Source organism: Eumetopias jubatus, unplaced genomic scaffold (assembly GCF_037043125.1).
Source record: "Eumetopias jubatus isolate StellerSeaLion01/CBP00866 unplaced genomic scaffold, mEumJub1_p1.0 scaffold_9, whole genome shotgun sequence".
NCBI classification, from domain to species: Eukaryota; Metazoa; Chordata; class Mammalia; order Carnivora; family Otariidae; genus Eumetopias; species Eumetopias jubatus.
Genome location: NW_028274815.1, coordinates 6501093 through 6526567, shown reverse-complemented (window position 1 = coordinate 6526567; position 25475 = coordinate 6501093). Strand labels below are relative to the sequence as shown.

General features: G+C 46.4%; 1 long non-coding RNA gene across 10 annotated transcripts in view; it reads left to right on the top strand.

The window, feature by feature from the left end:
* Positions 1 to 25475, top strand: part of LOC114205935 (uncharacterized) — a 227144-nt gene that overhangs the window by 175805 nt on the left and 25864 nt on the right. For 9 of the 10 annotated variants that reach the window (XR_015768890.1, XR_015768891.1, XR_015768889.1 and 6 more), the window contains one exon: positions 92 to 218. The exons of the other annotated variant lie outside the window; for it this stretch is intronic. This is a non-coding gene — a long non-coding RNA (uncharacterized LOC114205935). The remainder of the gene's footprint in view (positions 1 to 91; positions 219 to 25475) is intronic. 10 annotated transcript variants of the gene reach the window in all.

Sequence of the window (25475 nt, the reverse complement as noted above, 5' to 3'; positions counted from 1 at the left end):
AAAATAGCCTGATGAGAAAGTACAATGGTTTAATATAATTATATAAACTACAGAGATATATTAAGTATCAACAACATTTTTACTGTTTCAGTATGAATGGCATCATATGCAAAAGTGAATCTGTGGTCTTTTGTAAAGAACTGCTTGGGAGCACCTTATCCCATATTTAACAGAGGAGGTGTGTTTTTTTCAACATCATTTTACTCCTTTGTTCTTTGGTAAGTTAAAGTTTGCTTAGTTTGTTTACCTAACATCAGTGTGTCAGTGTATCTGATTTCTCCACACCGCATGTCATATTTGATTTTGGTTGACTGCATTAATTTTGACCCTTGGATGAAACATGGTTTCTATAATTTGCTTTCTTGGAGAGTGTGAATGAGGAGCTTCACATAACTGCAACCTCAACAATTTTTTTCTCTTGCATTTACACTTCTGCTCATTATGGAGGTAAAAATGTAATAGACCTTCCAAAGGGGAGCAGGTGACTCTCAGTAGCTCTGGATTGAATTTCAGTGGCAGGAATAGTTTTCGTTGAGCAACAACGTAATTGTTAAATTTTTTTACAAAAGGGGGAGAAAAAGAGAGGTCGCAGGTGACTGATATACAAATCCCTGGGGAGCGTTTGCACTTACTCAATGTTGTATTCTTTTAACAGATTTTCTCCTTTACAAATAAATATTGCCTTCTCATATTTTGAAACTATAATGTAGCTGTGAATACAAGTATTTGGAGACACTCTTTTATCTCATTTTTAAATAAGTGTCTTTTAAATTGTTAAGGGTTTTTATAGCTTCATTGTTCAACCATCCTCCTGCTGGGCAGTGGGAAGAGGAGCCTGTCAGGTGTAGTGCCAAGCAGTGGTTACCTGAGCCAGGGGGGAGCCGGCTTAGGGGAGAGCCTAGGCCTGAAAAGGGGGTGGTCAGTCTTGCCTCTGACACATAGGTGCCTCTTAACAGAAAGGATGGTGAGGAGACCTGCAAAAGGGTCCCTTTTCCATCTCAGTTTTCATGTGCTCTCATGGTCTTCCCTGGCTCTGGCATAATCTCTCTGCCTCTTCTCATTCCTCCTCTTCTGGCCCCCTTGGTGCTTGGTTTCAACCCAGGGCACCCTGCACACTCCTAAGGGACTGGCCCATCACCCTATCATGGCCTCTTGCTGATACGCTCCTCATGTGGAGGCCAGAGAGGCTCTGCAGCTGCCCAGGCTTGGTTGGGGGGAGGCAGGTAGGAGAGGACAGGAAAGAAGGAGGGGAAGCTGGAAGAGAGACCTGCCTCGCCTCTCCCTGCAGTGACTGCCCCTGCCCCCTCCCACATTCCAGTGAAGGCTAGGCAGGAAGCCCAGTCAGATGGCCGAGCCATCCTGTCGGGTAACTGGGGAGACTGTCACTATTGTGACATTCATGAATAGTGATCACTATTCAAGCCCCTGCGGGACTTGAACTCATGACCCTGAGGTTAAGACCTGAGCTGGTTAACCTGCTGAGCCACCCAGGCACCCCATAGATCACTATTAAAATAAAAACACATGCCAAGAATTTAACTCCTTACTGGAGACGTTTCATTTATTAACTAAATATTTTAGTTATACCAACTTCTCTGGAGTTTTTCTGCAGGCTTGGCTTTTTTTTCTTTTTCTTTTTTGCATTTATTTATTTATTTATTTATTTATTTATTTTGCATCAGTCTCTGTTTTGGGGATCACATTTTAAGCAGGGAGTAGAGGGATGGGTAGGACTTCAATTTTATGTGGTGACTGGTGGCTGGAAACTAAACATAGATGAGGGAGAGGGTGGCCCGCAAGGTCTCCATTTGCCGGCAGAGGATGGCTCTGGGGGTCAATGAAGGAGGGGACTTGGAAGAAGGGACAGAGAGAGCATTCCTGCACAGGCTGGGGTGGGGTTACAGACAGAAGACCAGACTCTGAAATTTGCAGGGGAGATACTGGGAGCTGGTGTCGGGTTATCTGGAGAGGATTAGTAGAATACCAGGGTGGCTTCAGTGTGGGACTTTAGCTGTGGGTGGGAGGAGGGAGTGGGGCCCCTGGGCTGGGAAGGAGTCCGCTGGGGGAGCAGGGGGGACAAGCCAAGGGCTTGGGGAACAGGCAGGTGGGGACGGGGCTGGGAGGGAGGTCTCAGAAGTGCCCACCACCCCGAAGGTTTTAGTTCCATTAGCAGTTCAAGAGTGGGCCATGGTAAGAAGATGGTGCAGCCCTCAGGACTGGTCCTCTGTCGAACTTGGAATGGATTAAACTTTCTTTCAGGCAATTCTGCTTCCCCTCTGAACCTCAGCCGTCTGTCACAGGGTCTTAGTTTGCTCAGGCTGCCATTACAATATATCACAGGCTGGACGGCTTAAACACCAGACATTTATTTTCCCACAGTTCTGGGCTGGAAGTCCAAGATTAAGATGCCAGCAGGGTTGGCTTCCTTTGAGGTCTCTCTCCTTGGCTTGAAGATGGCCCCCTTCTTGCTACTTCTTCCCATGGTCGCCTCTGTGCAAACATGCCTTGCTGTCCCTCTCCTCATGAGGATGCCAGTCATATTAGATTAGGGCCCAGCCTAAGAGCTTTATTGTAATTTAAGCGCATCTTTAAAGACCTTGTCTCCAAAGACAGCTGCATTCTGAGGTACTAGGGGTTGCAATTAAGCAAATGAATTTGGGGGTGGGTACAACCCAGCTCATAAGTGTCTCACTGTCTTGACACCTAGGGGAATATTCCAATTATGGAACCAGTCTTTCGTGCCTTTGTGAATCTCGTTAGGCTAAACCCAGATAAGAGTTATCCAAAATAGTCATGCATAATTTTTCTTTCTAGGGTTTAAAATAAGAGATGCTTCCCTATTGATAAATAAGGCATGCATTTACAGGCATCCTGGTAGGCAAGGTGGACTTATTTTCGACAGGCCAGAATTTCTCAAAGCCGGGGATAGATCCAGGTTCTGTGGGGTTTAAAGCGTATGTATTTTCTTTTAAAAAAGGAATACAAAATGATGACTATAAAATGAAGTATAAGGCAAATTTTATTCAGAATGGAGAAAAATCACAACCAACGATAAATCTAAAATGCTGACAAATTTCACGATCATAACAAAAATCCAGAAATCTAGCATACAAGGATAACGGCCTGACACATCTCCACAAAATCTTTTTTTCCCTAGAGGGTTTGGCTTTGTATTTTTTGAATGTCTCTTCATATAACAACAATTTTGGAATATTATTTTCTTTTCAGCGAGTAGAAAGAGAATTCAGTCTTTCTCTGGGCGTGGCTGAGGGAAACTTGTTTTGGATTATTGGCACTTTAGGGAAATCTCTTTCAGCTGCGAGACTGTGTGCTGGCACCTTGGGGCGGCTTCTGGAGGGCTGCTCCAGCCTGCCTTGGAGAATTCCAGCTTTGGCATCCACAGGCTAGTGGATACTGCCTTAGCAGCTGGTCTCGTTCAGCCAGGTCCCTGCTCCCCCTGGTCCCCAAGTTGGAGCATGGTTGGTGGTGAGCTAGCCATTAAGACTGGGCTATGATAGCCCTCAGCATGGAGCAGAGCCAACAGATTGGACGGGTGCTGTTCAGATCCTTCTCCATCAGACACAGGGTGCGGTCGGGGCTGGCTTGTTGTGGTGGCTGGTGTGGCCACAGCTGCTTCCTATCCCCACGACTATCACCACGGCAGAGAGGGAGACCCCCAGGCCCAACGAGCTGCATGCCTCCAGAGTGGGCTAGGGGTGCTGCTTCCTCTGTGTGTCCAGGAGGGGAACATGCAGGGCCGTGGAAGGGATCGGAGAAAGGGAAGGCTCTGAAGCTTCGGCTACATTAGCAGGTGGCATCTGCTTAGTAAGCCACCCTTAGCTGTCATGACCCTCCCCGCAAGTGAAGATGGATGAGGGATTTTTTTTTTTCTTTCCTGAGCACTATATGGCAACAGAGACGAGATGTGTAAATGTGTAGCTTAGTTTCTGTCTCATGGTAACTGTTCAATAGCTGGCAGCTATTATGGTTATTAGTAAATCGCCATCTGTTTAATCATTCTCCTATGAGTTTTATTTGAACTTATGAGTCTCCCAGAGCCTGCTCATGCTTGGGAGAACTCACAAAGCTGAGGACCAACTCCAACAGGGACTCTCCAGGTTCAGTCCCCCCTTTGCTGGAACACCTTGAACAGAGATGTGGGTGTTGCTGGATGAATAGTGTGTGAATTACCTTGCAATGTCAGGATCTGGGTAGTTCATCTCCTCAGTGAGAGTTAGCTGATTGAGTCCTCCAGGGGTACCATGCTAGGTAGAGTGTACGAAACAGAAAAAGATACCTGACTCTTGCCCTAATTGATGACCCGAGAGCTGAGGGAATTCAACCCATTGTTAATTTAGATGCTTTGATTGCAAGACAAATTCTTTTCAGTAGCTTAAGGCAAAGAAGGGAATTTATTGATTCGTGTGATTGAAAAGTTTAGGGTAGGACTAGCTGGCTCAAGTGAGAAGAGGTGGAGAAATGGTTAAACGGAATCATTGAGACTTGACCTCCCTGGCAGGTGGTTTTGTGTTCAGTTACGGTTTCTCCACCTGGTGGATCCAGGGAAATTCAATCTTCTATCTCCCCAGGTCAGATAAACCAGTAGAAAGAAAACATCAGTCTCCTATTTCCCTCCACTATTCTGGGGACTGATGCTCTGGTTCTAACTGGCCTATGTTGGGCCACATTCTCCCCTGACCTGGTTGCTGTGCCAGAGTGACAGGATGCTCTGATGGCCTGGGCCTGAGCGTTCTATCAGGCTGCCTGCCAGTCTAGCCCTCACCAGCTGGCCAGAGAGTGGATTGGGCGGGGGGGCCCTGAAGGTACAGTCTGGTCCTTTCCCACAGTGCAGGCTGTGTGTGTTAGGTAGGCAAATATTGTAATATCCACAGTAAAAGAATGCACAGTACTTACATGATGAGACTATCCCTGGGTATTGCAGCATTCTATATAAATGACACATTGGGTCATAGTGCTTAGCAAGTGATCAAGAAATGTTTCCTGATTTGATCTGCCACCAGACTTTAAGTTCTGGGAACAAACACTGTTGTGTTATTATCATCATGCATATTGCTTAGCATATACAGAGTTTTCGTAAGTATGAATTAAGTGACTTTGCTATAGGATTTTGGGGGTAGAGAGGGGGGAAGAGAGCATATCAAGACTGCTTTGATCTGAGGGTCTGAGATTATTAATTTCTGGGACCACAGGGCTGTATTCTTTTGAAAATACAAGAGCTGCCCCTTTTTCTCCTGCTTTTGTAAATTTTCAGTTTAAAATGCAAAGGCAGCCATGGGTTTGCGGTCTTTGGTAAGAAGGTGCCAATTCTACAAATATTAATCAAACCTATTTATTTATGATGTAATGTGAGTGCTTATTTTTTCTTGTGTTTTTAGACTTCATGTTATAGTGTTTCCTTAGAGGCCAAGGCAGATGGATTTCCATAGATGTTGCCTTATACAAACAGATCCATCATATTCACCTGCCTGTACACGCGTCTTCATCCTCCAGTACTGCGTGGGAAGCCAGGGGGCTGATGATCCGCAGCTGCAGAGCAGGTGGTTCTTCCATGGGGCTAGAGCAACCCCCTCACCCTTGGTCCTGGTCTTCCTCAGGTCAAGGGCACATGTGTGTTTCCTAGTCTGTTTCCCTCCCCAACCAGGAGGGAGCCCGGTCATACCGATGCCCATGTCACCTGGACCCAGCGCTGACATCCAGCACGTAGCAAGTGCCCAAGAAAACATATATGGGCTGAATGAATAGTGCTATTTTGAGGAATATAGGCTTTAAAAGGCAGGGTGGTGGATATGGGTTGTTTGGGGAAAAATTCTACTGAAAGAAGGTAGAGCATCTAAACCCCCGCCTTCCCCCCCGCAGCTAGACAGTAAATACCCAGAAAGTCATACTGAGCATTTATTGCTCGGCACTGAGTCAGGCTCTGTCGAAGTCACAGGAGAATATAAAATTAGACACTTGTCTCATTGAGGAACTCAGGATATAGTCAAGAAGGCATTTAAAAAAAAACAACCCGAAGTAGCACGTCCTCCAAACCACAGAAGTGTGATGCAGGTGCATTCTCTCTACCCTTTGGAGGTTTTGTGGAAGAGGCAGGCCATGAATGGAGACCTGGAGGTGATCAGTTAGGCAAGATTTTTCCAGGTGCAATGATGGGAAACCTACTCAAGGCAGGCTTAAAATAAAAGAAGGATGGGGGAAGGGCTTTCTTAGCGAGCTTAATGGAAATGACTCAGGAGTTGCGGCCTGGAGGGCTTGGGCTGGTGAGGCAGCCCTGGACCCCGTTTGTTCTCTGCACGGCCTGGCTCTGGTCTCCTTGGAGGCGGGGCCTCAGGCCATCACCTGCGCAGCCCCCAGCAGTTCCAGCCTTATAGCCGCATGGGTCTGGCAGAAAGAGGGCCCCTCTTTCCAGATGGCTCCAGTAAATATCCTGGCTTAATTCCGGTTGGCTCTGATCTCACGCAGCCCTGCACCAAACCCCACGGGAATGTGAGGGGACTGTGTCTAAGCCTGAACGGCAAGCTCACTCCTGTCACCGGGGACCGGGTCAGTAATTCGACCTGTCAACAATGCGCGTTGAATGCATAATGAATACATGAATAAATGAGTGAGTGAGCAAATCAGTGACAGGATGGATTATGGATTTGAGGAAAGCCAGGCACATAGCACAGAGTGAGATGTGCTTTTGGCTTCAGTGGCTGAATAACCCTCTTGACTTGTAGCCCCAAAGGAGGCCCAAGCACGGGCTCTCGGAGGCACTGCCTGGCGTGTTCGCTGGGTTTACTGTCTGGCAGCGGGCCACAGACAGCCCAGCACGGGCCGAGGCCCCCTGCTGCTGGAGGTGCACCCACTTTCTTTCCTGAGCGGGTACCTGCTGCTGAAGCTTCCCCTGAAGGCTTCAGCTTCTGGACCTTCTGTCCCTGGAGGCCGAGCCCAGGAGGGGGCTGAGGCGCATGCAGTGCAGTAGACAAGTAGGGATGTCCACAAGCTGGTCTTGCTTTAAAGCCTGAAAGCAAGACTAAGGCGTGGGCAGCATCCCTGACAAGATGGTTCGGAAGAGCATGCCCTCCCAAACGTCAGAACCCCAGGCTCTAGCCCACAGGAACACAGACAGTGGAGGGTGGCAAAGGGGACTTGAAGGATGTGTGTTCCTCTGAATGGTTCCCAGGCCCCTCACTGATGGGTCCCCTCATCCCTGTGCACAGGGGGTCACCCTCAACATCTGACTGCTACCATTAACGTCTGACTCTCAACATCGGGAGCTCCGAATGTAAGGTGCACTCTGCAAATGGCCTTGCTGAGGGGCTGGGTCCACCCTCTTGTTGGGCAGCCTGGTCCTGCTCCGAGTGACCTTGCTCAGCTGCTCCTATTCCTATTCTGGGCGTTAGTCACATAGACACACCCTCCTCTCCATCTCCCACCTCCACCCTCCTTCCTTCTGGAAGCATTTTGAATGGAAATACGATATTAAATACATAAATTAGCAGAGAGATGCTGAATCAAAGTGCAAATGCTCTGTATGACATGTTGTGATTCATGGCATAGAATATTATTAAGTCTTATAAGGAGACTCCTATAATTATGTGTCAGTTTTCAGATTGATCTTTAAAAGAGTTGTATTATTAGTCAGCTTTCCAAGCCAATACCTAGGAGCTGCCCTTACGCCTGTCTTCCCCGAAGACACATTTCAGTCAGTCACCACACCAACTTCACATCCTTTGGGACTCTTGAATTGTGTCTTCTTTGGATTTCTTATCCAAATCACCTCACTTGTCTCTCTGCCTTCAATTCTGCTTACCTCCCATTCATTTTGCACACCTGGGCCAGCGTGATCCCACTGAAACCCCATCCATTTACCACTTTTACTGCCTGCTTCTCACCTTAGAGGAAGGTCCCTAAGGCCCTTGCATCCCCTGGGAGCTGGCATCTGCCTCCCTCCACGGTCTTGGCTCTCACCTGCTCCCTGGCATCGATCCTTTGAGAAGAAAGAGATTGGCTTTCTGGCGAGGGTCCTTAGGATAACCCTGATCTTTGGATCTTCTGGCTTTCCTCCTTCTGAAGCTCCCAGGTTCAGGGCTGTCAGACATCTGATGCTCCTGGGACAGGCGGGAGAATTCGTGCTCCTAACCACCTGCACTTGCGTGAACCCATCTCCCCGTCTTTGCCCTGGGGGGGGGCACCATGTGGCAGGACTCTCGCTTCCCATCCTGGCTCCTTTAACCTCCCTACAGGGCTCTCTTCATTGGCACCCTCTATTTTATCTTACTGACTTAAACAGGGCATTGCAGGTGGCTGGCAGAGCTGGAGTTCAATGTGAAGGCCAGTTTCCATCCAGCCCAACTCCCCGATCTGCCGCACATTCGTCTGCCTTTATGCCTTCCACGAACATAAGCTGGGACCTGGTTTTCTCCCACGTGAACTATCGACCAAAATCTGGATGCTGGCGGTGCTGGGGACAGACCTCTGAGCCGGGGAGCAGACTTTACTCTGCTGTAACAGAGGTACCCCCGGGGTTCAGTTTTGCAGCCCTTTTCTTTTCAAGAAAACCATAAAGAATTATGTCAAGTTAATCGCTGAACTCCAGAAATACTGCGTGTCAGGCATAGACTGGTATCAGATGGAGCTGGGTTTGGATCGCAGCTTCCTGGCGGGGATCTGAGTGAGCCTAGACAAGTGGGGAGTCTCTCTCGGTATCTCAGTCTGCCCTCTGGGAGCAATGACCTGGGCGTGGGTCCCGGCTCCACCAGTGTTTCGCTGTCTGACTTTTGCTCGGTATTGGTACCTTGTGCACAATGGCGTAACAAGGGCTATACCCCGCGTAGATGGCTTCAGAAACAGAGTCCCTAAAAAGCACCCAGCTGTGTTAGCTCTTGTTGTTTGGTTGTTTACAGCTGCTGTTGGTACAATTACTATTGGTTGGTTACAGTTACTATCACTTAACTTCTCTTTACCCAGACCCCCAGCCATGAAGTGGGAATCTGCTACTAAAACTCTGCACAGAGCTGTTGTTGGAGAAGCGTGGGGAATGTCCTTGCCGGCTTCTAGCCTGGTGGAAGCCCCCGGTCGGTCAGTGGTGCTGGCTAAACTGTCGGCACTCCCCCTATCGATCCGTGCAGTAACATTGTCAGAAAAAGGAAATGAGACCAAAGTGGCATAATGTGTGTGTGTGTGTGTGTGTGTGTGTGCGCGCGCGCGCGCGTGTGTGTGCGCGCGCGCGCGCGTGTGTGTGTGTTACTGCTCTGCTGTAACAGATTTCCTGTGTTTTGAAAAGTGTGATGGCTCCTTGATTTCACAAGCTCAGTCCCCGCAGTACATACGCCCCATTGCAGGTTGGCAATTACATCCTTGGCAATTGGTATTCCCTAAGGATTAATGTCTGGTGCCAGCTCTAATGTTAGAACCATAATTAGAATATTCATTATGCTAATAGCGTTACACCGTTCATCTTATGTATATCAATGTATGAGAAGCTATGATAATTCCATGTAACTTACTTGGGAGCAGGTAGGCTGGTGTGTCATGTGAAACATCCTGTTCCTAATCCGCCGAGGCAGGAAGGAGGAGGAAATGAGCGTTAACCCAGGACCGGCAATGCTCCCAGACCTGCGTTAGGTGCTGTGAAAACCAGGATCTCACTGAATCCTCACAGTCGTTCTGAAATAGGCATCACTGGCGTCTGCATTTCACGAGTGAAGAACACGGTTTGGGGCAGGAAGTAAGGTATTCCATGTCACGGTTACAAGTTGGTGCTTAAGCCAGGAGGTGAGCCCAAGGCCCCTTTCAACTAAAGTGCGAATCAAGACTGCCAATTCTCTGTCTAGCTCCAGGGACCTGGAGAAAGATCTCTGCTTCTTTCTCACTCCATTTTTACCTTCCTCACAGGAGGAGTGGCCAGACTGGCTGCGATGTTTGCAAAACAGGTGGGAGTTTTCAGCAGGAGAAGGAGCAAGCAAACATGAAGCACTGTTTAAATAAATGCAGGAGCTCATCACTCAAGTTCTTTATTAAAGGAATAGAAATGTGTTAGTACAAACCAGAGGCAGGGCTCAGAATAATGGCTGGGTTCTCAGTCTTGATAATTTTTAGGAGATTTCTAGTAGTGCTGTGGTCTTTTCTGTCACTGTGACTATAGGGCATGGGGGATAGGGGGCAGGAGAAGGGATGGAGGGGGCCAAGCGGGGACACATTGAGGATTAGGTCCTTCATCTTCGTGGGGGTGAACTCTGGTTGTGGGCTGGGCCCGCTCTAAGCCCAGGCAGAGGAACTGAAGGTGGCCTAGCAGGAGGGCCCTGAGTGGGCATTGGGAGTCCTGGGGTCTCCTTGCCATGACCATGAGCACTCGGTTCCTGTCTGGGCTTCTCTCCCCTCTCCTTTGTAAGAGGAGACTCTGCCAGCCCGGATTCTTTCAGTTGCAAGTGACAGAAACTCTAGTAATCTGAGCTGAAGCTTTATCTTGGCCTGCAGATGAGCCTCCTTTAGGCAGTGAGAAACTTGGCAGGCAGCCTCTGTAGGCTTATGAGCCTCAGTTTAGGACTCTAGAGAAAAGAGGGCTATCCTCTCTAAGTATCCACAACTAAAATTCTAGGGAAGGTTCTAGATGGTCTGTCCTGGCTCACAGCTTTACTCATGTGCCCGTGGCCAAGAGGATGGGAGTCTATGGCTGACTTTTTGTCAGAAGAAATTAGGGAGCAGGGACTCTGGGCAGACAATAGCAAATGATGTCTGCCAAGGAGAAGGAATAATCCTTGTGAATTCCAAAATAAGCCAAAATATGCTTCCCTGTTTTACCAGTTAAATATTTACTAATTTCTCCCAATACAAACTTTCTCCTTTCCTTATCTTCTTCCCTCTTTAGTGTAAACAAAATTGTTTTCGAAGGAGGAGAAAGTTCTATCTGCCTGTTCAGCGTTTCTTCTGTTAAAGATTTATTTAATCGCCTACTGGCTTCTCTTCCCATTGGTGGGTACAGCAGATCACCCTGCAAATCCGGGGATACCTACCCAACAGTCACAGATGCCCAGAGTGGAAAGGGGGCTCTTCGCTGCTTCTATCAAAACTGGGCAAATTTAACTCCTCTCTAACCCTGTGTTAAAATGTACCCAGAGGAAACGAGAATACATTTAAAATACTAAATTGTATTATATAACTATTTTCAAAAGCATCTGAAGCTACTTACCCCAGTCACACACACACAACTATTTTCAAAAGCATCTGAAGCTACTTACCCCAAACAGTCACACACACACACACACACACACACACACACACTCAAATGACACAGCAACCAACCAGCCAGCAAACCAAAACAATGACAGCAACAACTCAGTACATTTAACCAAGAGTTGGAAATAGGAAGATAAGGCAGCAAAGAATTAAGTAGATGGGTAGAACTCTGAGACATAAAGTGTTAAGAATGACCATGATTCGAAATCACACTCAGCTCTGAGGTTCTCAGCATCAGGACAGAGAGACATTCTGTGACCTTTGAGAGCGAATCAGCGTCTCAGGGGCAATAAAACTTTCCCCCTCAAGATAGGTATTATCATGCCCACCTTTTCTAGCACTATGTTCTAAAAGAGATTTCGTGTCTGAATTTCTATACAAACATCAATGAATGGCACAAGGGACTATTTTCTGAACTACAGAAACAGATGGCACATGGCAGGTCCTATTGATTGGAAATACAAGTTGTGAAGTTGAGGATTTCTGGCTGGTCTGACTGGGTCCAAATGTAGAATTCATTTGGAGGGAATGGAGGGGCATTTGTTTTAGAAACTGGGATATGGTTACATGCATCCACGATTGTTAGGTTCCAGGCACGTCAGTCTATTGCTTGAGTGATTTCTTGTCCCCACATCAGGCCAAGTGCCATGTCCCCTTTCTGAAATGCCCCAATGCCCTTGATGTTCTTCAAATGCCACTTCTGGGGAATGTTTTCTGTCTCCCCCAGGCTAGCCTGTCTTCCCCACCACACTCAGCCCCCTGAGAGCTCAGTTTGTCCACATAAACCTTGCACAGTGCCTGGTATATATCACAATTCTTTAGCAATTGTTTGTCTAAAGCATGTGCAATAGTTAAAGGCCAATGGCCTTTAGAAAATAGGAAAAGAGACACTAGTTAGGCAAATTTCGGGTGAACGAGCCTACGGTCTTGACTTAGGTACCATTTTTAGTGCACAGGCGATGAGACAGATAAGAATGTGTCTTCCAGGGGAATCAGAAGTAGAAACTTTCCAAAGGATTTAATATACTTTTATTTAAGCCATTCATTTAAGGAGACCTGAAATATTGGTTATGTTGGAAGACTCCATCAGTCTGTTGATGGTATTTAGAATGCCTATCAAGGTCTAGTGCAATTCTAGGCGTTGGAGACCTAACAAGAATAAGAGGGGAGAAAAAAACCCAACAACCCGTCTGCTTCTAGTGGCGAGAGAGAGGCATGATCAAACAGATCAGGTCATTTCAGGCAGGGACAATAAGTAGTGTAAAGAAAATGTCCAATGTGAGGGGAGTGGGGAGGGGCGGCTCTGGTGTGAGAGGCCTGGAGGCGGAGATGGCTCTGGAGCTGAGACGTGAATGGGAGGATAGCAGGAGAGCGTCCACGGGAAGGAGAGACCCGTGCAAGTCCTGGGGCCGGAATGAGGTTGGTCTGTGCCAAGAACGAAAGGCCGCCGTGGCCTTCTGCAAGACGAAACATCCAGACAAGTCAGATGACCAGGAAGAGCTGTGTTATGCGGGGGCTGGTGGGCCCATTGATTTGGATTTTATTCTGAATATGTTAGGAACTTGCTGGAAGGTTCTAAGCTGGGGAGTGACAAGATCTGACATAGGCTTTGCAAAGATCACACTGGATGCTGGGCAGAGCACAGCGTGAGTGAGGAGAGGGGACGTGGGGAGGCCAGGCGGCAGGTAGCAGTTTCTCAGGCTAGCGCGGATGGCAACGGCCATGAGGGGTGGGACAGTGGAGCGGTGCGGGCAGGGTGGTGGACGGCTGATCTGGAGCTCCCACCCATTGGACCCACAGCTGCTAAGTTTCTGGCTAAGCCGCTGGTTGATGGGGGCGGTCCATCTCCTGAGAGAGAAAAGGTGAGGGGAAGACCTGGGTTGGTGGTGGCTGGCTTACGGAGAAGGGGGCAGGTGGAGGGGCCAGGTGGAGGGGCCAGGTGGAGGGGCCACTGAAGAGAGTAAGAGTATTCTGACCACGTTGCATTTGAGATGCCTGCTGGATGTTGGTTATAACTCATGGGAAGCTGCTTCATTACAATTACAGTTTTTAAACAGTCTTGAAATACACTGTCTTCTACTTCTTTCAAGGAGGTCTTAATTTTGTTTGATGTCTAGGCATTAAAGGCGGCTTCGCTCACCATGACATCACCTTCCTTTTGTGTTCCGTTCATCCTTCTCTTTCCGTTTACTTTGTTTCCTTTCTGTTGCTTTGGAGGAAAAATAATAAACCCTGTCATTTTCCCCTGCCTTCAGATACCAGATTTCAATATAGCAAATGCCTGCAACTCATTCATTGGCTCGTTCGTTCATCCAACAGACGTTTACTGACCTCCCAGCTCTGCATGAAGCTAGCATAAGAAGTTGAAATGGGTAGATACAAAGAAAAATAGAACAGAATGTGGGATGATGGAGAGGTGGCCAAGCGGTAATAAGTAGTCATGACATTCAGTTGCAAGGAACAGAGAGCAGAGGGGACCCATGGAGGAGATGACCCTAGGGGATGCTGAGGGTGACTTTGAAGAGCTCCTTGCAGAATGGGAAGTTCATGGAGCAGAGGGGACAGTGGGGCAAGCTGGAGCCAGGCTGGAAGAGCTGTGGGTGCTGAGCAGAGGAATTTGGACTTTGAGAGACTGGAGCCGGTCAAAGATTAAAATAATTTCACACTACTCTCCCGGTGGTTCCAAAGGCTCCGTTACCATCTGCACCTGCAGTCTCGTCATCCGAGGACACGGTGCCCCAGCCATGACCCACTCACCATGGGAACAGAGCTTGCTCTCTGGACCCCTGTTACGCTGACCTTTGCTTCCAACTCTAGAAGGAATAAAGTATAAAAACTACCATTGGTGGTTAAGACTGCTCATTGCTTTCTGTGGCCAAAAATGTAGGGGTTCCATCTGCCAGCATTTTGAAATAAGCATTCCGGTCTTTACATCTGGTCAGACCTCACCCTGGCGGTGATACCGAAATGCATGTGTTAATGTGATTGGTGTTGTGGGTGTGAATACGTATGTGTGTGTGACCGGGTGTGAGTGTGTGAAGCTTTGTGTGTGCGTGTGTACATCAAGTTGAGTCCTCTGGCAGCCAGAGCCCACCTACTCTGAAAGAACTCATGTCAAAGTAAAGATAAAACGCTTGTAAGGACAATTCAGAAGCAAAGAGAAGGGCTGTTTTTGTTGTGGGAATATTTTCAGGCAGTTTAGAACGAGAGGCTTCCAGACACGGTTGGAAGCTATGCTGGGCGTGAAAACAAAGACCTCTGTTGCAAACCTCACGTGAAGGGCATGTCAGCCATAAATATTTAGCGTTATTAAATGCAAGTATTTATTAAAACACGAGGCTTTAATTTAAAGGATTTCTGGGCTTATTGTGCTTAATGTCAACCTGTGTTAGCACGTACGGCTTTACCTTTCAGAGAAAAGGTTCAATAGCCGGTATTTAGTGAGATCTGTACACCTACAAGCTGCAGATGGTTTCATTTTATAAGAGATGAAACTGCATTTGGTGGAACTGATTAAATATAAAAACACCACCATCTGCCATTTATTCTAATATAAAATGGTTTGGGCAGATGCTGACATCTTTCGAGATGATTGATTCATCCCTGACAAGAGAAGATGTGCAGAAGTTTCCAGCCGCCCACTGCTCAGACAATACCAGTTTACAGGGGCAAACACCAATCCAGGCAACTTGATGTGGAGGGAGCAGGTGAACAGACAGCACTTTAATGAGGAGTACCCACAAATTTCTAAGCACATTCACTGTCTTCTCCCCACTCCCCACCTCCCTTGACTTCTGGCATCCATTTTAGCTGGAAGAATATTCTACACATGCGTGCATTCTATTCAGTGCCTGATGTCCCGGCACTGGGCTAACTGGGAGGAGTCTATTTTAGTGTTGAAAATGTTCAAATGCTTTATACATGTGCTACTGTTGCATATAGAATTAGTTTTTCAAAGCAGACTGTAGGATTTCATTTAAAAAAATATTGTTTACAAAGAAGCCAAGCCACGTGTTACAAACTGACTTAGAAACGGCTGTATCCCTAGAGCTCCAACATCTGTGGCGTTCGGATGCCCTTTACAGAAGTGTACGAACTTGTATCTTTGTGTAGGACTGTTTTCCTAACCATTTTTTAGCAACCTGAATACTTTGAGAAGGAAAATGTAGACATCAAGACATTTATTTGGTGCTATGTTTATAAAATATCCGTCTATTTATGTAGGGATTGTTAGATGCAAAATGATTTATCTTCTCTGATAGAATTAAAGCCAGAGGTGAAGCTGGGTTTTTTTCCATCTGGTTCGTCGCATTTTTAAATATGTGAGTTCTTTATGGATGGTTAGGCAAAGTGATTTAAGACTATTTCTTGATATTATTTTCAATTAAATGCAGCAAGCCTGTGTGCGTTACAATGCACTCGGGCTACGATTATATGTGCATATAATTGTGCATGTTTGTGCAGATACCTTTCCATTTTGGTGCTCATAGAAAAGTTGGTTATTTTGAATCAGATGCTCATCCACTTATTTCTTTTCTATTTCTTGTTGCCCATTTCTTTTGCTGTCTTGTCTGGTCATCAAAATAAGAGCATTAGATTTTGTCTATTTCTCTGCCAGCTATTTAAGTGACCCTTGTGATGTTACTAGAAACTTCTTTCTGTTCACATTCTTAGCATCTTTTCTCTCTTCTCCTACTCATACTCTAGCCTTCACACACTTTTCATACCCTGTCCACCTCTTTTTACCCACCACCTGTCCACTGGCCTTCTTGATACTGTTTTGTTATCTTATTTCGTCCCTCCAGATTTGGGGAATACGAGGATTCACATTTTCAAAGTCATAGGATACTCTGAGGGGGCAGTTTCCTTCCTACTTCACCGCACCTACCCCCACAACCTTCTTCCCAAACTCTCACCTCTCTCTCGGTCCTTCCCTCCTGTTTCTCTCCCTTCGTAGAGCGTCTACTTGCTGAGGAAGAACAAGATACTGTTATGGGTATAACTGCGTCCCCTCCTCCCAGAAAAATTCATATGCTGAAGTCCTAACTCCCAGTACCTCAGAATGGGACCATATTTGGAGATAGGGTCCTTAAAAAGTAATCACGTTAAAGTGATGTCATTAAGGTGGGCCCAAGTACAATACGACTGGTGTCCTTATAAGAAGAGAACCTTTGGACAGAGACTCACAGAGGGGGAAGACCAAGTAAAGTCACAAGGAGAACATAGCCATCCACAAGCCAAGGGGAAAGCCTGGACCAGTGTCCCTGGCGGCCTCAGAAGGAGCCAACCCGGCAGACAGCTGGGTCTCAGACTTCTGGTCTCCGGAGCTGTGAGAGTAAATCTCTGTTATTTAAGGCCCCGGTCTGCGGTGTTTGTTACAGCAACCCTAGCTCACTAATACAGAGACTGCCCTGCCTTCGGGTGCCCTGCTGGATGGGCAATAAAGATGCAAAGAACTGTCATGACACAGTGACAGGAACTCTAATGAAGCTCTAGCAAGTCAGAGTTTAGGCTGTCTGAAAGGGCCGGGAAGGCTTCTTGGAGGAGGGGGCATGAATGTTGCAACTTAAATGATGAGGAAGGAGTTTTCAGGCAGGCATTTAGAGGAAAGTATTCTGGGCAAAGGGAAACTCGTGCAAACTTAGGAGGGAGTCTGTAGAAGAATTGTGGTCATGGGTGTTTTGTCACAACTCAGGTAATGATGGTACTCTTCACCCGTATTCCCCATCCTCGATGGCATGGCCTTACCTCCTGCCTCTACACCCTCCTTCATTGAAGGACATTCTTTATGTGGTGAGCAAATACACTTGTCTCTGGAATCCAAGGTAATGTTTCCAACCTTGGACTTGAAATGTGAGTGGAGCATGGGTCATGCTCTCTCTGCACAACTTAGTGGTTTAAAATAATCATATATGGTTGTGTCTCACAGCTCTGTGGCGTGGCTGAGCTCAGCCAGGCAGTTCTCCCAGGGTCCCTCATGTGCTCACAGTCAGATGGTGAACAGAACTGGAATTTATCTGGAAGCTTGACTGGGTGGGGTTGCTGGGTAGGCTTCTTCGCTCATGTTTGGCACCCAGCGCGATGGCTGGAGCAGCTGCAGGTACTTGGCTCTTTCTCCCCACGCTGCTTCTCCACGTGCTAGTTTGGGCTTCCTTACAACATGGCATTGGGCCTGGCTTTCTCCAGAAAAAGGCTTTCAAGAGACAAAGACATAAATTTGCACCCCAACCCCAGAAGTCATACAGCAATGCTTCGGCCACGTTTCATTTGACACCACACCAGTCAAGATTCAAAGTGAGGGGGGCTGTAGAAGGGCAAGATGTTGGGGACGTGTGCTTAATTGGAGAGTAGCTCCCACAAGCATTTTTTAGGTAGTAACACTGGTCCATCTTCCTTGTGGTAGCGAGCTGACTCTGTGAGATCACCGTCAAGAACTTGAAGTGCAACAGGCACCGCGAAGTAGGTTTTCTTTGCCTGAGAACACTGGACCAAAAAAGTCTCAGATTTAGTAACTAGATCTCCTTAGCTAGAATGGATGACTCCATGCAGATGTCACAGCCCAGAGCTCTGGCGGAGTGTCCAACTGGGGCCAAAGTTGACAAGGAACAGAGGTCACAGAATTTTCTGCCTGGTTTGATTGCTACAAGGTGACTCAAGGCAGAAGGGGCATCCTTTGTGAAGCCATTAAACCCACCTTTAATGAATGAGCACCCATTAGCATGACCATTCTCCCTGCTTATAGGGAGTACCTACGAGCCACCCGATTCTATGACCCGTGAGTCATGATGGGGGAGCCTTCAAGGAAATCTCTGAAGCCAAAGCAACTGAAATATAAGTTAAGGTGAAAACTTAAACTGGCTGCTAATTAATTTTCTGTGAGTTATCTTTCAATCCTAGTTAAAAGGATTAATTTTTCAAAACAAGGAGCCTTGTTGGCTAAATGGTTGCAAGAGCCATGGACACCAGGAGGGACAGGGCGGTTGGGTTTCAAGTTGCAGGCAGAAGGCACGCGTGATCTGAACTTCCTGTGTGCAGCTTTCTTCCTGGGCTAGCCCACCCCACGGGGGCTCCAGGCTCCTGTTCCTCAGATGGCTTCGCTCTGTCCACAGCCTCTCTAAAGGCTCTCCCTAATTTGTGCCATTTTCCCTGTGATATTACTTTTCATTTTTTTTCCCCTGCAAGCAGATTTCTTCTGCCATATGCTCATTTAATTCTAATTGTGGTGCATGAACATCTTGTGTAGTAAGTGGCCGCGTCTCTGGAGGCTCCGTGAAGCTGAGCGCTGCGTGACCCGTGAAACCGTGTCAATGTGAGAATCTCATTGGGCAGGTCTGATAACTTGGATCTCTCATTCCTGATTAAAAATAGCACAGGTCCAGAATATTTTTGTCCTTTTAATAGGAAGGCTATACTGTTTGATTGCTCCTAAATTGCATCATGCTTACATATCTGTTAAGGGAAAAATTGCCATGCAATATGTTTTAAGAAGTTCAGTTTCTCTGAGTGTAGGACCTCAAAGTTTGAATCTGGCATGTAAGGGCTGAAATAAGGAATGGCAATTTTTAAATTCCCCATCACCAGGAGTAGAAGTTTCCCAGGCTTGGCAAGTTGACAAGATGTTGACGATCCTTACCAGTAAGTATTATTGGGAACGTCCAAGGCATGCTTGCTTTCAAATATGTGCCTTGTCAGTGGAAAGTTGGCTTCCATCTGCTCAGTGTCACCCCACCTGCACTGCAGGTAAAGGGAACGGAAGGAAGGGCTGGGAAATGACAACTTGCTCCACGATGCTGAGTTCCTGCCTCTGAGCTAAAGAGAGGAATGATTTCGATTTAGGGCAGAACTATAGCATCACTCTTTCTGGAAACTGTCTGATACCTCTCTGTTCATACTGGCCAATGTCATTAATCCTTTCCTTTCAGTGCCCCTTCTATAGGCTGTCCTATAGAAAGCACTCCTGGAATTTGGAGCTCTTTGGACAGATGTGCTGGGTTGCCTTTTTTTTTTTTTTGTGGTATGGTATCTTCCATCTGGAGGGGTGGCTCGCGCCAACTTCATTATTCATTCAAAGTGAATGGTGGTGGCCAGCCTCAGGCTGTGAGTTCAAGTCTGTTATGTCAGCAACTTAATAGGAGGAGGTGTTCTCTATACATCACTATGAACCAGGTTCTTTCCTGGTTCCGAGATTTTCATGGGTTCTCTTGTCTCAAAAGCTCTTCTTTCCGTCGTATACCTGAAAAACTACTCATTCCTTGAAAAATCTCACAGTTACATTTGGGTCACCTTCCCTGCAGGCTGTCCGTTTATGTGTGTTTGGCTCTCCATCTAGCAGACAGAAATGACCAACAATGGTAGTGTTTTAAAACTTTTTATTCCTTATTGCCTTTTTGTCCTTAGTCGGTTCACTTGCCAATCTTAGTATTTCCAAACTACTTTCACATAGAAACTCTTCTAATCTTTTGGGTTATTTTTGTCGCCTTTCTCCTGGTTCTCTCATCCCTTTCTGTAGAGATATTCACCAGAACAGCACGGGTGTTACAGGGGAAAATTAATTCCTTTGCCATTTCACAGAGATTTGATCTAATCTTTTTTTTTTTTTCCACAAGAACTATGTCCACTGGGTAATGGTTGACAGATGTTTTTTTGTTTATCTTACGATCATGTTTCATAGTTTTGCTTGCTATTTAGGAGGGCAGAAACACCTTGAACTTTCAAGAAATAGCCCATGGTGCTTAAACACAGCCTTTTTCCAAATCAGCCACAGTGGGAACAGTTACACCATGGAAATTGGCAGAAACTGCAAATCAGGCTTGTCTTGTCTTGTCTTTCTTTTTTTTTAATCAAGAGCCAGTTTACTGTTGCATCTCTAGTTATAGTGGATTGCTTTGCTCCCCGTGGGTTCATACGTACAATTCAGATTAGCTTATGATTCATGAAACATTGGTGTTCTATGAGCTTGTGATAGGTGTTTATTTGGAAAAGAAAAGGGGTTTTGAACAATTATGGGGTAAACACAAACATTTTTTTAAAAGATTTTATTTATTTATTTGAGAGAGAGAGAGTGAGTGGGGGCAGAGGGGCAGAGGGAGAGGGAGAAGCAGGCTCCCTGATGAGCAAGGAGCCTGATGCAGGGCTTGATTCCAGGACCCTGGGATCATGACCTGAGCCAAAGGCAGACGCTTAACCGACTGAGCCACCCGGGTGTCCCATCCCAGTGGGTGTGTGAAAGCTTGCTGTAGATGGGATACCACCTGAACTAAGGAAGCTCAAGAGCTTCATGGTGCCTCCTTATCTGGTTTGCATTATTCTTTCCATCTCTCCTGGTTCTTACTCACTGTCCCATTTGTATAAAAACATGCTTGTTGGTAACACAATCGTTGCGACTTGATATCTTTTTTGAAAGTCTATGAATTTGTTGTGTTTGTTTTTCCTCAAGTGCTATCTTCTCTAAGATCCCAATTGGTTAGATATTGCTCCCCAATACTTGTGCTTATGTGCTGGGTGACCCCAACCTTGATTACAGGTCATGTTTGCATGTGACGTGTTTCTAATCTAAATACAACGCAGCCACATGGCTTTTCTGCTTATAACCGTGATTCAATGCCTATGTTTGCACAAGGCTGGGACTGTTCATTCTGCCTAAATTCAACCAAATATTGAAGGCCATATCATTGTTTCTAGTAAACATTTCTGTATGTTTTTGGAATTTTTTTTTTGGTGGTCCATTGATGTGAATTGTAAGAAACAGTTCAAATGGTGTATTAAATAATAAGAAAAGATTTTCATATGGAAGTGAGAATCAGAAAAGAATTGTTAATTCTATGAGTAAAATACACATAAATTTTCTCAAGACATTATCTGCATGTTTCCCAAGATCTGTGCTAGATGGTTTGCAAGTCTGTCTTACTGGGATTTACTGGGGGGTTGGAGGGCAGAGGTGACTAGTGGCATGGCACCCCTTATGGATGGTCTAAACAGGTGAACTTCCAAGTGATAGATGCTCTTGAGGTCTCAAAGCTGTTGGGAGAGATTACCCCTCACATGAATACTCATGAGGTGAGGATTGCTGCCTACAGCTTACCTTGGAGATTGGTGACAACTCCAACGGGGCTTGGATGTGATGATTTCACTTTTAGGAGCTTAGGTTAAGGAAATATCCTGTATGAGCAAGGATATTCACTGCAGCACTGTTTGTACATTTAAAAGGTGGGAAACATTCATGTCTAGCAGTGGAGGGTTTGTAAAGCATGCTATGGTAGGGCATATAACATAAGTACTATACCAGTCACTTAAAATGATGATACTGACTTATACTTACTGACATGGGAAATACACGTTACATATTATTAAGAAAAAAAGCTGCTCATCAAGTAGTCTGTTGGTATAAATGCACTTTTGGGGTAAATTTTGTATGTGTACATATGTTAAACCCCACCAATGTATGTGTATGCACAGGAAAAATATGGAAATTTATGTATCAGGGAGCTAATGATAGATTTCTTTTAGGGAAAGAAACATAAGTTAAATTTCTTCTTTGTGTTTGCTTCCTTATCTCGTTTTTTAAAACACCATAACTGTTTTATTTTAAAGAAAAAAGTAACCCTGAAGCTGTTGGTTTTATCTGTCAGGCCTGGGTATTTGCAAGGCCCTGAAATCCCTTACTAGACAAACCAACTCAGACCTGATGCAAGAGAGATGTGGGTGTAAATGAATAGATAAATCTGGCTAAACTCACCCATTTAATAGGAGTTTTGTCAGCTGCAATGATATACCAGGCACAGGCAATCTTAGGTGAGAGTCCTGAGAAGAGTTGTTTGTGGATCATGGACCCTTCTGAGGATTTGGCGGAGGCGCGCCTGTGCTGTACTTTAGTGCCCTCCGCAACCTCCCTGCTCCTTCCTCCTCACCCCCATGGGCCATCTGTCTGACGGGAAACCAAAGAAGCTTTGCCAGTGCACGGTTACGACTTGGGAGCAAGGGTCTATCTTTGAGGAGGGTCCTCCTGGAGAGTGTTCCAGCCCCAAGCCAGGCAGGTGTAACTCTCTGTTATCCATATGGAGCATCCCTGGCTCTTCCTAGGCCACTGGCTGTGTGCTAGGCTCATCCCTGTGCTCATCTCTGCCTCCTTCATAGTATTGGTCCTTTAGCCCCCATTTCCATCAATGGTGATTTTTTTTGTGGGACACAATTCAACCCATAACAGTCCATTCTCGGGCCCCTAAAAATGCAGGTCCTTCTCACATGTGAGATCCATCTCTACCCATTCTATTGGCCTCATCAAACGGTCCTAGCTAAACATAGGGGCTCTGAAATGTAGCCCATCTGAGAGACAGGTTTTTTTGGATGAGTCTACAACATGCAGCATGCTTTTGTGTCACGAACTCATTTGATACAACTTGTGGTGGATAAAGCAGGCCTGACTCAGATGGAGCAGACATTAAAAAACATATTATTTTAAAATATGGAACCAAGGCCCTGGGGGCTTCAGTGGGAGGTTGGTGATCACATGGCTGGTGGGGGAGGGCAAGGGGCCAGGTCGAGACCCTCTTTAAGCTCCCACTGGACTCATTCTGTAACACTCATTTGTCTGTGTCTTGTCTAGCAGGGAATTGATTTATTGGTGGGTGACCTCAGAATCTATGTATTTTTTCAGGTAGCTTATGTAATATGCATGGTATGGTGTAGAACAGGTGGAAAACAAGTACCTCAAAAGGCCAAAACCAGCCTGGAAATCACCATGATGGGTTCTCAGAACTGTTGGGATCTTTTCTTGAGTCCAACCATTTGGAATTTTATTTCAGGGATTCCACTGTATTGAAATTAGCTAGGAGAGCACACCAATTATGCTTCTGGGAGGGTGGAGAAGTTCTCTCTTTCTGCATGGGGAATCTGGGGGGATTTCCATTCTCTTCGGTGGCTCTCCCACCTCATTTGTCACTCATTCATATCAGAGCTGGGCCAAGGCAGGGCTCTGCACCTGCTTTTCCCTTTGGCTTTGTCCAATGTCCTGATGAAATACACATGGTCTACAGCTGTTCAAATGATGTTGCTTTTCCCTATTCACTTCCACTACCAGAGGCTTTACCTCAACAGGTAAATAAGATACAATGCCCCTTGGTGTTAAGATTGACTAAGTGGGCAGTGGACAGCATGAGATGTAATTGCCTGGAGTAGCAACAGGAAGCTCGGTTCTTGCCGTGGCAAAGAGATTCAGCAGTTGCTGCGTGCAAGTCACTTAAAGCCTTTTTTCTGTCTCTTCCTGCCCTTCCCCTTCTAAAATTCATTTTCTAGATCAATATTATGTCTCTGGCGTCAAATAATTGATACAAATGCCTCTTCTCATTTAGACGCCATTTGCAAAAAGGAAAATCATTTCTTTGATGAAAATGAGGCTTTAAAATTTTTGCGAGGGAATTAGCTGTAGAAATGGTGCTATTAGAAAGCGTCCATTGTAAATCATGCACGTACAGCACTTACAGCTTATTAAAGTCATGCTTTACGACTCAGAGTGATTTTTGGCCATTGCGGATGTGGCTTATTTGCATTGTGTCACCATGTAGTCTAGATCGTTGCAGGGAGTTTTGCTGAAGAAGGCTCACGACTAGGTGTACGGACCGAGACGGAACCAAGTGTGACACCTAGAAGTTTGTGTTGCCGGAAGAATGCCATTGGTTTCCTACTCGCCAACAGAAAGCTCCTCCATAGAAGTTTGGAACTGACTTTAAAATGGACACAGCAAGGCTCCGTCTCTGCTCTTTCCTCTGCTTCAACTATGCACCTGACACACTCTCCTCCCCAGCTCGGTGCCTCAGTTTCCTTGCCTGCACCTGCGTCCTGTGCCCGTTGGAAGGTTGAGTGAAATAACACACACAATGTGTTGCAAAGCATGCCTGCCTGCAGCAAGCACATGACGCGTGTTAGATACTATGATCCCTGCGATCATTCCACTGGTGGCCCGGATGTGGCCGATACTATGATCCCTGCGATCATTCCACTGGTGGCCCGGATGTGGCCGATACTATGATCCCTGCTATCATTCCACTGGTGGCCCGGATGTGGCCGATACTATGATCCCTGCGATCATTCCACTGGTGGCCCGGATGTGGCCTGGGTCCTCCTCTTCCGAGGCGGTGCTCAGCAGAACGATGATTATGTCAGACGAGGCTTCCCACACCCAGAACTGCAGGATGTAATGCTTGGGAACATGTCCAACCAATTGTGGACTGACATTCATGCTTCTCGGAGACTGGAGGCCCTAAGGCCTGCTCTTCGCAAAGTCCGCCCAGGCTGACTCGGATGCCTTCCCATGGTATATGGAGAGATGGCAGAAATTACATATGTTTTGATCATTTTACATAAAACCTACCAAATTGTATGACCTGAACCTTACACATCAACCTGATTCATATATACACGGTCAGCTCCATGTTACAAGGATCACAATGCTGTGTTTTGACAGTGACATCTGTCAGCCTTTCCATGGCCTCGGATGATTTGGTTGATGGAGCTGACTATGTGGGTTCCTGGTCTTCCTGCTACTTCCTGCTGTGTCTCTTCCCAAAGTCCATGAGTTCTTGAACTAACGCTGCTTCCAGTGGCAGAGGAAGGCCCCCTGGCCTCAGCTATGACCTCTAATCACACGCCCACAGCCTGTCTGCCAAATACAGGATTGCCTTATAATCATCAAAACCGTTTGAGTATCCCTTACTCGAAAGGCCCTTGGGAAGAGTAAACACACAGGATTTGTAATGGGACTTGGTTATGGTTGTAGTAAAGGTGAGAATTACTATAAAACCAGAAGCCAGAGTTCATTTCTATGAGAATGTGCAGCCACCTCTCCCCAACCACATTTTTACTAAAGTTGTTAACAAGTCAATCTATGGACACGTGTTAGTTTCATTTACAGTAAGATGATGCTGGGGCCTTTCTTGTGCAGCGAGGACCCACGGGTATAAAATAAGACGTGTGAAATTCTCCCAGATTCTACACAGGGTGCTAGAGGTTGGGGTTGGACACCCGACGCCACCCCCTCACACCCACATGCACCCCAAGCTGTACGAGCAGGGCAGTGGGGAGAGGAGGCAAGATTGTGGCTGGCCTTCTAGGGTGCAGACTCTTTCCTCCCTCCCACGTTGGAGGGTGGTATTTCTGTCCTTGAAGTCAAGAGCAAGTCTCCGAGGGAATCACCATGGCCACAGGAAGTGTCTGCAGAAGGAGGAACCTGGCAGCATGTCCCT